Raw genomic sequence first — 12671 nt, forward strand, 5'->3', positions numbered from 1 at the left:
GCCCTAATCATGTGCCAGTGACTTTTGGGTGCCTGCTTTCAGCTGGAGGTCTTGGCTTAGCGTGAACACCAAGCTGGATCTTACGGCTGCAACCCCAAAGGCCACGCTTCATGCACTGTGTAACCCTTGCCTGCTTATTGCTGAAAACTGCGCATCGGACAGGAGTTATGGTGTGATAGAGGTGCAGAGAATTAAAAAGCAGACGGGAAGCAGTGATGGATTGGAAAGGAAATTTTGAGGTATGTTTATATTTCTTATTTTAACTTAAAAAGAACTCAACTCCCTACTTCCCTCTCCCATCATCCCTGCTGCTCCTTGCATGCTGTCTGATTCTCTTCCATTGTGCCATATCTTTGGCCCAGTATCTACTCTAGGCTAGGCCATCCGGACATGAAGAGGCCCTGGATGTCATCACGCATGCTTAGTGACCTCACAGGACGTTCTCATGACCTACACTGAACATCATGCAATGTCTTCTGGCCACAGGCCTTGGAGGTTACTGTGGATGTACAATATCCTCCAGGAGCTGCTCATGGTCAGAAATTTTCATTTAGACTGAACAGCGGCCGTAGATGTGGTGCAATGCAAAAGTGGAGAACTAGACAGAGGGAAGGAGAAGCAGGGTAAGAGTGATGAGTAGTGAGTACATATATTATATATATACACATATATATATATATATATATATATATATATATATATATACACAGTGCTACCTCTTGAAGCTCATCAAGAGAATGCCTAGAGGGTGCAAAGCAGTAATCAAAGCAAAAGGTGGCTACTTTGAAGAACCTAGAATATAAGACATATTTTCAGTTGTTTCACACTTTTTTGTTAATTATATAATTCCACATGTTCTAAGTTATAGTTTTGATGCCTTCGGAGTGAATCTACAATTTTTCATAGTCATGAAAATACAGAAAACTCTTTGAATGAGAAGGTGTGTCCAAACTTTTGGTCTGTACTGTATATATATATATATATATATATATATATATATATATATATAATTCATTTTTTTCCTTTTGCCAACCCTCTTTTAATCAATAAGAAGACAGCTACAGCCAGATGCCATTTTACTGAATTTGCAAGGTGCAAATTCAAAATAATATGTATTCTTTAGAGTTCAGATTTTTGTAAAATTTGAGTAGAATTACGCTCAAATAAATTAACTGAAGCAAACCATAGAATGGGGCCTAACTCTATCATGGTATAGTATTATTTTAATCTTCCTGTGATCACCTTTCTTTGACCCACAGTGATGTATATGCATTGTTACACATCTTTAGAGGGGTGTTCTGAGCAATAAAAGATAGTGGCAATACTCCTAGGCCTGTGATGTGTCGCAGGCAGCGCCAGAAAGCATTAGGGCCTCGAGTAAGCTCTGGAACATAACTTGCTGCTGTAGCACGACCTTGAAATGTAAAATGCTGCGGAATATGTCAGCGCTATAGAAATAAAATGCATTATTCTTATTCCTAGAACATCCTTAAAAACTATCGGCACCCAACATTGGAGTGAAGTGTTTTGTCTGACCTGAACGGAGTTTTCACAAGAACAAAGTGCATTTTAATCAATAGATCTTGGAATAATAATAAGTTCCATAATTGTATGTGTTTAAAACAAATGTTTCTCCTCTGAGATAACCTTATAAATGTGCCCCTGCTGTGTACTGTGTAATGGCTGCGTCTGACCGTGCAGGGACAAGGTCTGATCATACCACAGCTCCTGGGCAGGGGAGGACGCAAAAGAGTATACAGACATCATAGCATGGGATCATAAATAATTCTTTCCTTGAAGTACAACATTTTTTTGAAACAGACATGGAAATGCTTTACCTCAAGAAAATGCTGTAATGTCTGTATACTCTATGCTTCTTCCTGTGCAAAGGAGCTGTGGTATGATCAGACCACGTTCCTGTACGGTCAGACACAGCCATTACACAGTACACAGCAGGGGCACATTTATAAGTTTATCTCAGCACAGGGACATTTTATTTAAACACATCCAATTATGGAAATTATTGTTATTCCAAGAACTATTGCAACTTACAAGTATAATCTGAATAAGGGTAACCTATAACCGACTAACTGAAAAACCCCCCATTAAAATATAACTTTTATTAAGTACAAAAATAACAATATAAAATTGCACAGAAGTGCAATTTAATATTGTTATTTTTGTACTTAATAAAAGTTATATTTTAATGGGTTTTTTTCAGTTAGTCGGTCCAAGATATATTGATTAAAATCAACTTTAAAATTAACTTTGGTGGTGGGAAAACCTCTTTAAGTCTTCATAGCAGCTGGCATACCTGCAAGCCAAATAGTTACACCCATGAGATCAAACAGAGTCACTATGTGGACTTGACCACTGGACCAAACTTTAGATAAAGATAAAGAAGAAAAGCAAATGGTATTGGGGCAACAAATCTGTCTCACCAACTATGGCTAATGCAATCATATGAGGGCCTGTGACCTAATTTTTTCACCCATCTTTTCAGTTTTAAAGTTTGCTGAGAATAGCAAAATTCTATATACACATATATGTATATCCAATTGGAGACAGAAAGACCACACTCAACAGGCTGATGAAGAAATATCGCTGGTTTATTGGCACATGCAATACATGCAATACATGTGGGCCAGGGGAGTGATAAAAGGAGTGGAACAAGAGCTGACAACGGCCGTTTCGTGCTGTATCAGCGCTTCAACGGGTCATGATTGGATTTATTCAGTGCTGTGATTTCCCAGGTTCAGCACCCATAGCTGCCAGCAATCAGCACTCCAAATGCCGCACACCACCTGAGTCTACAACGGTAACAGCGGTGCCGTCCGCATTTTTCTTCTCTTTTATAGATGCACATATATGTATATACACTCTTCCCTATACATTTCTTCTTAAATTCACTATTAATTAAGTAGGTCACCCACTTCTTTGTCTATGTGGAAACCTCTTCCATGTCTTGAGATGCTACCTGATCTTTTTAAACCACTTACAAACAAGACATCTCATTCTTCACTTCATTGAGTCTTCACTTCATTGAGTCTCCCCTCTCCATAATCTTTGAAAATTCTTGGAGAACAGGAGAAGTGCCAGAAGACTGGAGAAGAGCAAATGTTGTTCCTATCTTCAAAAAGGGGAAGAAGGTGGACCCAGGCAACTATAGGCCGGTGAGTCTGACTTCTATACCAGGAAAGATCTTTGAACAAATTATTAAACAACATGTATGTCAATATCTGGATAAGAATGAAGTGATTAAACAGAGTCAGCATGGGTTTGTAACTAATAAGTCATGTCAGACTAATTTAATTTCCTTCTATGATGGTATTACTGATTGGGTGGATCAAGGAAATGCTGTAGATATAGTATATCTTGACTTCAGCAAAGCATTTGACAAAGTCTCTCATACAATCCTTATTGAAAAAATGACTAAGTATGGAATGGACAAGGCAACTGTTAGGTGGATTCATAACTGGCTTAGTGATCGGACCCAAAGAGTGGTCGTAAATGGCTGCACATCCAGTTGGAAGAATGTCTCAAGTGGGGTACCACAGGGCTCTGTCCTGGGCCCTGTATTGTTCAACATCTTTATCAACGATTTAGATGAAGGAATTGAGGGTAAACTGATTAAATTTGCTGATGACACAAAGCTAGGAGGGATAGCTAATACTAGAGAAGAGAGAGAGAGGATTCAAAAAGATTTAAATAAACTGGAGAAGTGGGCAGCAACTAACAGAATGGTTTTTAACAGGGAGAAATGCAAAGTACTACATCTGGGCAATAAAAATGAAAAAAGCATATATAGAATGGGAGGAATAGGGCTAAGTGACAGCACATGTGAAAAAGACTTGGGTATACTAATAGATCACAGACTGAATATGAGTCAACAGTGTGATGCAGCAGCAAAAAAGGCAAATGCAATTCTAGGATGTATTAACAGAAGCATACAGTCTAGATCACGTGAAGTAATTATTTCCCTCTACTCCTCTTTGGTCAGACCTCATCTGGAATATTGTGTCCAATTTTGGGCACCACATTTTAAAAAAGACATCAACAAACTGGAGCAAGTTCAGAAAAGAGCGACCAGAATGGTGACCGGTCTGCAAACCCTGTCTTATGAGGAAAGGTTGCAGGATTTGGGAATGTTTAGTTTGCAAAAGAGAAGACTGAGAGGAGACTTAATAGCTGTCTACAAATATCTAAAGGGCTGTCACATTGTAGAAGGATCAACTTTATTCTCATTTGCACAAGGAAAGACTAGAAGCAATGGGATGAAGCTGAATGGGAGGAGACACAGATTAGATATTAGAAAAAACTTTTTGACAGTTAGAGTGATCAATGAGTGGAACAGGCTGCCACGAGAAGTGGTGAGTTCTCCTTCAATGGAAGTCTTCAAACAGAGGCTGGACAGACATCTAACTGGGATGATTTAGCGAATCCTGCTTTGAGCAGGGGGTTGGACCAGATGGCCCAGGAGGTCCCTTCCAACTCTACGATTCTATGATTCTATGATTCTATGATTCTAGTAGCAATGTAAGCTTCTCATTTAGATGGACAACTGGGAGACAATATCAAAATTATCCTTTATTCCCCTGGTTTAGTGCCTCGGCTATATGAATGGGAATTTTTGTCAGTGTTTAACAGAGGCAGCAATGTTTTAACAATCCAGCTGGGTTCAAAACTCCAATGGTGATCAATTTTCATCAAAAAATGACAGTGAATGTTTAATTTGGAAAATGTGATCTGCATTTTTATTTAATGCAGCAGACGCACAAGCTCTATGTGATCTGAAACATTTTGGAAGCTGCAAATGAAATCCATTATCATGTCAGCCAAAATCTTTAAACCCAGACATTCTTGCTTGTTTCAGCCATCCAAAAAAACTTATCAACAGTCCAAAATTGCCAAATTAAACAGAACCCCTAATGAAAAATTATATAGTATGTGAAATATGCAAAAAGATCTGTCAGGTTGATCTAAATGTTTGAATTGGAAATGAGCACATTACAAACAGAAAGCAGACCCACCAATCATGTGGGCACTCTCCTCGTAAGAAAAGCACTTATTTCACTTAGAAAGTATTTCTTATTTTAACTTGTAAAGATTGATTAGCTTATCTTTAGAACAAGAAGAATGGTTGGCCTGCTCATAGTGTAATTACATTGCAAACGTAATTCCAATAACAATGCGTGCGTCACGTAGGCACACTAATTACAGTAAATTGGAGACGTTAGAGAAAAATTGGAGGAGTCAGTTTTGTTAACAAGCTAGTTACCGTTACTCAATAAATATCTATTTTAATGCAATATACCTTCATGTTTTAAGCAATTTTAGGACTCTGTTTATCATATGATACTGTGCAATGTATCAGTTATGAAGTTTCCTAAAATCATTCATACACTTTAGAATAACGGAAACTCTCATTTTTACAAAACCTCTGTCCCCAGGTGCAGATTGTTTTAAATAACAATGTTTGGTTTCCTCACTCTCCCCAGGTCCAGTGCTGAGTCTCCACCACTGCTCCTAGTGTCTATTTTGTATTCAGTGTGATGCCTTGATGACAGCGCTGCAGCCAGCTGATTGGTCCAGGGCTGACAAGGTGACATTGGCGCTGCTTAGAATAATAAACATTGGGAGTAGAAAATGAGCTGGACACAGTGAGGTTGAGTAAATGTGACAGTGTGTTTTTAAAGGTGAACGGTCCCTGAGGACAGGGGTTTTGTACAAGCAACAAACTCTTCAACACAAAAAAATCAAAAAATATTTAGAGATTTAAAGAAGCATCAAGTCAATTCGTGCAACTGGAAGTTTCCAGCCTCCAATGAAAATCTGACACACAGAGTGCAGATAACCCAGTACACCATGCATTGGTGGGATCCTTCTCATTGTCACATGGGGCGACGGTGGCTGTGCCTGGTGCCTGGCACTCTGGTGCAGTGAAATAGGCAAACAGCTGTAGGTGTGTGGGGGTTAACATGGGTAGTATGGTCCAATGAAAATCTGACACACGGAACGCAGATAACCCAGTACACCATGCATTGGTGGGATCCTTCTCATTGTCACATGGGGCGACGATGGCTGTGCCTGGTGCCTGGCACTCTAGTGCAATGAAATAGGCAAACAGCTGCAGGTGTGTGGGGGTTAACGTGGGTAGTTTAGTCCCATAGTCAGTATGGTGTTTGGAGACGTTCCCCATTTGTGTTAGTGTGTGGGGGAGAGTCAGCACACAGTTTAATAGTAAAGCAGATAAACTTTACTTAGATAAAATTCAAAAAGGTACACAGCCACGGATGGTATTTCATGTTCAAATGACCAAAGTTCCAAAAGACAGGCACACGGCGGAAGATGCGGGAACCGGCACATATGAGGCATGATAAACGAGTGCAGTCAGAGCCTATCCTGCTGTACAGACTGACACAATTGAGTTTATCCATCCCACTGGGGTGGTGTTCCCCAAAGGACCCCAACTTACTGCTCCCTCTAACCTTCATTGTTTTGTAAGATGCCTGTATTCCCATCCTAAATATGTGGGGAATACCCTCCGAAAAAGTACTCTTCCTGAGTTCATGGTGCACGATTTCCATTATGCCAAGTGTGGCCTGGAGGCTCAGGGAATTTCTTCAACCTCTCAGGTGCTAGTCCTTAGGCTGTGCTACTTGGCTTCTTGAGCTCAGTCTGTCACCATACGTCCCACTGGAAAGAGGGAATAATTCCCTTACATGTTTTCTGGATGTCCTCTGGTTTGCCTCTATCTGAACTTTATTCTAAAATTGCAGCAGTTCTTAGAACCCCAGACAGCACCCACCAAACTAGGTTTCTAGCTATCAGCTTAGTGAGGAGTTAAACTATTTAACTACCCAAAATGGTTTATTGATTGCTGCATCATAGTGACACATATAGCAATAATAAAAATCCTTACCAAAAACAGTGTAAATTTTCATTATTTTAAATAGCATATACCCAACTCTGGGGTATTACAAAACTCTCAGATATGAAATGGATGTGACAGCTACATCTGCATGCTCTATAAAGCACTCTGACCTGTCCAAAGGCTTGCCATACACAGATAATTGTTGGCCAAATGATAGTTCAACTAATTTAGACAAGTACTCCTGTGTTTTTTTGAGAGAACCATTATGATTCACCATACATTTCTGGTGGCGGTTATGTACGAGAGACAATTGGATCAGCACTCCAAAATCACATGCACCAGTTCATTATAAATTATCTGGGGCTCCTGTACATACTGTATTAGACAGTCTGCACAGTCTGCAAAATTTGTCTATATTGGTGGGTATAGCCAACATTAGTCCAATGTGTATGAGGTGCTTAGATAGTCCCATCTCATTACTGAGCATTCACTGTTTGCAAAATAATCATATATTTAAAAAAAAAATCAAAATTACAAAAATTCATTATAGTCTACAGTCTTTGCATTAAATAAGTCTTGCAAAATTTTCTTTAGCCAACTTATTCTTGGGTTGAACCACGTACAATATGTGTATCGATAGGTATCTGAATCCAGTTGCTTCCAATGACTACTATAATGAAACAGATCACTTAATAAGATTGAACTGCAGTATTGAATACAGTATATATAGTTTATATATATATATATATATATATATATATATATATATAGTGACAAAGTCACTAGTAAAGTGCTGGAGGGGAGATATTTTCATTGTGCCTAATAGCGTAGTGATCTAAGAACCCAGAGATTTTCTTCCAGCACACGAAATGCTGTGAGAGGTTAACAGCTAATTTGTATAATTGGCCGGATTTTTGTAGACAACCATAGAGTGGGTGGGAGGTTGTCCAATTTTTCTCCACCCCACAGTGTGGTCTGAGGCTTAATTAGCTGGCCTCCAGAGTCTGTAGTTGTTCAGTGTCTGGAGAGGAACACTACAGAGAAATGTTTGTGCCTATGTAAAAGGACTTGAACCGTCGATCTTGCTAAAGCTGAGCAGGCTGATCCTCGTTTGAAGAAAGATTGTGTGCTGCTTTGCCCAGAGGGCCCTGTTTACTTTTTCCTGCTTGGTTTATGTTGCACTTAATAAACCAAGGATGTTCTTAAAGAGACATTGTTCCCGTGCCTACCTTTGTGTCCAGTTGAGTGAGCCGATCTACCAATATATATATTGCCTGCTTAGCATTTTTTGTGTTTTTCACCTCACAACCTGGAATTTCACACTTTTTTTGAGGGTTTGCATCAGAGCATATTAAGAACATGCCTACAACTGTGGACATTTGTTTTGTTATTTTTTAATGTTGAAGCAACCAAGAAATAGGATAGAATAACTGAAAACTTCAGTGTGCATAACTATTGACTCTCCTAAAGTCAGTACTTTGTAGAGCCTCCTTTTTCTTCAATTACAGCTGCAAATGAGTTTGGAAAAGTCTCTATGAGCTTCCCACATTCTCCCTCTGAGAGTCTGGCCCATTCTTTAAGGCAAAACTGCTCCAGCTCCTTCAAATTAGATGATTTCCTCTGGTGAGCAGCAATCTTCAAGTCTAAACACAGATTTTTAATTGGACTAAGATACAGGCTTTGACTAGATCATACCAAAACATTTACACAGTTTCCCTTAAACCACTCTAGTATTGCTTTAGCAATATGCTTTGGGTCTTTGTCTTGTTGGAAGATGAACTTCTGTCCCACTATTAAATCACTGAGCAACTGAAACAGGTTTTGCACAAGAATATCCGAGTATTTCACATCATCCATCTTCCGGTCAACTCAGACCATTTTCAATGTTCCTGCTGCCAAAAAACATACAGCATGATGCTGTCAGCACCATGTTTCACTGTGGGGAATGTGTTTTTTCTGTATCATAAGCTGTGTTGGTTTGTTGCCAGACATAATGTTTGTTTTGATGGCCAAAAGGTTCAATTTTGGTCTCATCTGACAACAGCACTTTTCTCCCTATATTTGGGGAGTCTGCCACATGTCTTTTGGGAAACTCAAAATGAGCCCTACAATTTGTGTGTGTAAGTAAAGGCTTTTTCTGTTCACTCTTCCATTAAGGCCACTTCTATGGAGTGTATGGCTATTGTGGTCTTATGGATAGATACTCCAGTCTCTGCTTGGCAACCCTGCAGCTCTTTCAGTGTTACTCGTGGTCTATGTGCTGCTTTTCTGATTAATGCTCTCCCTGTCTAGGTGAAGAGTATTGGTGCGTGGCAGTCTCTTGGTAGGTTTGTTTTGGTACCATGTTCTTTACATTTGATGATAATGGATTTTATGGTGCTCTGGGGGATCATCAGAAATTTTTTTTTATAAACTAACCCTGACTTGTAATTCTCAACAACTTTTGTCCCTGACTTGTTTAGAGATCTCCTTGGTATTCATGGTGCTTGGTTAGTGGTTCCTCTTGCTTAACCTCTTAATGACCAGGAGTATTTCCATTTTTGCATTTCAGTTTTTTACTCCACTTTTTCTTAGAGCCATCATTTTTTATTTTTCTGTCAATATGGCCAATTTCTAAGTGCGGTGAAAATGCAAAAAACTTCAATTCCACAATTGTTTTTTTTTGTCTTTTTTTACTATGTTCAGTAAATGCTAAAATTGACCTCAAATTATTATTATCCAGGTCATTATAAGTATTATAGATACCAAACATGCATAGGTTCTTTTTTATTTAAGTGGTGAATTTTTTTTTTGTCATAAATAAAGTAATAAAAAAGTAACCATTTTCTGAGACCCTTAGCACCTCCATTTTTCGAAATCTGGGTCTGGGTGAGGGCTTAATTTTTACTTGCTTCCATGGGAGACTAGACGTTGCGAACTTCTGATTGCTTGTATTACATACAGCAGGGCAGGAGCCTGCTGTGTGTAAAAAAATGCTCATAGCAGTTTGCCAATGACAACTACAGGGGTGTCCTGCAGACCTCAGGTTGTCATGCCAACTCATCAGCACACCATGATCATGAGATAGGTTTTGGGTTCCTGCCTCTCTACAGGAGGAATCCCAGGTCTTTCCTTCAGCGGTCTCCCTTTCCTCTCCAGCTGCAGAGGAGCCTGCTCAGCAAAGACATCGTTCCCGGCATCTTGCTCAGTTACTGATGGCTTGGTTACTGCTGTCAATGAGGGTTCAGCTATAGTAACCTGCAATAGCCAGCAGCGTGCAGCTCTTGGGACTAAGTCCTTCTTTCGGCCCACTGAGCATGCCCATGGGAAGTCTTATCATTGGAGGTCTGAGATCACATGCTCAGGTCCTTTTGCTGCTCCCATTGGACCACTAGGAAGGTCCTGGAAGGACGCTGCTATAAAAGGTTTGCATTGCCGATAAGCCATGGGCTAGTATAGACAAAAACTTATGGAGTGTATGATGATGGATGCATGTATCTGGTGACTGACTCTTATGAAACCCCTACCCTTGGTTGTGTCTGTTTTTAGGGTTTAGCGGTTAGAGTAAGTGCCTGTCAGTGGCTAGTGTATACACCACAGTGCATTCCAGTCTTCTGCACACTAGCGTCCCATGGTGTCGCCCACTGCAGGGCACTATTGTACCGTGGCAAGTGACAGCCATGCCTGTGCAATGCCTTGCGCAACCTGTGCATTTATCTGGCCCAATCCTGTGCGATTAGTGGCGTCCACCTGAGTGGCACTGTGCACACTTGCATGCGTTATCTATTATAATAACACTTACTGGCACCGCAGTTGTGGTGTAGAGCACTAGCGGTCTAGAGGGACTCCAGTCCTGTGGTCTAAGAGCCGAGTCCTGTGACCTTACGCTATGCGCTTCCTCTACCGAGTCCTGTGGGGTTAACAGGCTACGGCGTTTCTTTCAGCAGCTCTGTGAAGTTACAGAGTTCACTTCTGTGCACACCGGGTCAGAAGTTAACCCGCCGGTGTTCACTTAGTACTCCGCCATTGCTAAGCAGCAGTTTTCCATCTCTGCACGGTGGACCCGGGTTGCGATCGCACTTCCTTATATTTTATATTTGGTGTTATCCACAACCCTAACAATAGGGGCATCGATGGGTGGAGCGAAGACGCTCATCCTGTTTCCACAAGTTAAATGCCGCTTACAGAGATTGACAACGGCATTTAACTAGTTAACAGGCATGGGTGTATCGCAATTCCACCCACGACTGTTAAGGGCACATGTCAGGTGATCAGCTGTCATGTGACATAAAAGGTGTGGACTCATCACCAGAGCCCACAGCGAAGAGGGGGAGTCAACTTACGATGGATATGCACATCATAGGTAACACCCCTTACAAACAGCTGGAGCCCTCACATAGCCCACCTATATATAGTATGAGTCCACACACAACCCCCTATAGTCAGTATGAAAACACATATTAATTCATATCTGCATCCTGAGGATGAAGATAGAGGTGAAATTTGGAGGCCAAGTAAGGGAGAGCGGCCACATGGTATGGCCCGTGGGCCACTGATTTCAGCATTTTGGCTGTCTCGGTATGTCGATGGGACATGAACAGCAAAACGCCCGAACGGGGCCTAGATGCCACCCTTTGCCAAGGTCTGCTGCAGAGTGTTTTAAAATTGCATAAGATATCTACTTCTATTGGTAGCTCTGTATCTGAACTGAAACAGCGTGCGAGTGAGATAAATGAGATCGATTATCAGATGGAAAGTTAATCTGGTGAGAAAGTGAATGAACATGAAGACAGGAAGAAATATACCTTTAAATGTAGTGCTTGTTGTACAAGAGAATTCCTGTGAAGTGACAAGCATTTTGTGGCACTTACTTTCACATAATGTTTAATTTACAACATATGTTTCCTCTGTGACCTGAGTAGTTCACATCTCTGTATAATAGATAAGCACTCTGTACAGCACAGATGATCAAAGCTTTGCTATATGACCTGCTGGATTGCAAATTTCATCCAAGCCAAGGTACTAAGTGATCTTTATTGCTTGGTTACTTCATCCTTTATTTATTTGGGCAAATGTTTTAAATTCTGACCATAAAGTTGCAAACTCTTCTCAGATCATATGTTAATTATATTGTTTTAATCATTAAAAAGAATTTGTCACCAGGCCTTTGCTAGCCCATCTCAGAGCAGGAGGATGTAGGGCAGATACCTTGATTCCAGTGATGTATTACTTATTAAACTGTATGTTGTATTTTTTTTTTTATAAAATCCCTGCTTTATCTGCTGCATAGCTAGCACTTCTCTAAGGCCGGAGTCACACTATTGTAGAATACGGGCGAGTGCTGTGCGAGAAAACATGTCATAGCACTCGGCACAGTGTTAATCTATGGGGCAGCTCACATCACTGTATTTTTTCTCGGGCGTATTCAGCGTGCGTGTAAAATCGCAGCATATTGTTATTGGCACCGAGACTCGGCCGAGAATCGCCAATCCAAGCCTATGGATGCAAGAAAAACTCGGATGACACATGGACCATCCGTCTATCTTGCGACAAATAAGCACACATTTTCCTCATTTCAGCCCATTGAGCCATTAAATTCAATGGGGAAAGCCAGTGTGAAATGTAAAGTCATATGGATGCCACATGGACACAAGGGTGGGAGAAAATCGTATCATCGCATTGCAAACGCTTTACACATGGATGACCATACAGAGAACAGTCGTGTGACTTTTGGCAGGGAGACTCGGACTGATTTTCCATACGTTTAGTGTGACACCGGCCTAATACTGTGGTCTGTATAACCCTGTCCACACCATTG

This window comes from Dendrobates tinctorius, unplaced genomic scaffold (genome assembly GCF_039654945.1).
Source record: "Dendrobates tinctorius isolate UK_male_01 unplaced genomic scaffold, ASM3965494v1 ptg000026l, whole genome shotgun sequence".
In the NCBI taxonomy this organism is placed as follows: Eukaryota; Metazoa; Chordata; class Amphibia; order Anura; family Dendrobatidae; genus Dendrobates; species Dendrobates tinctorius.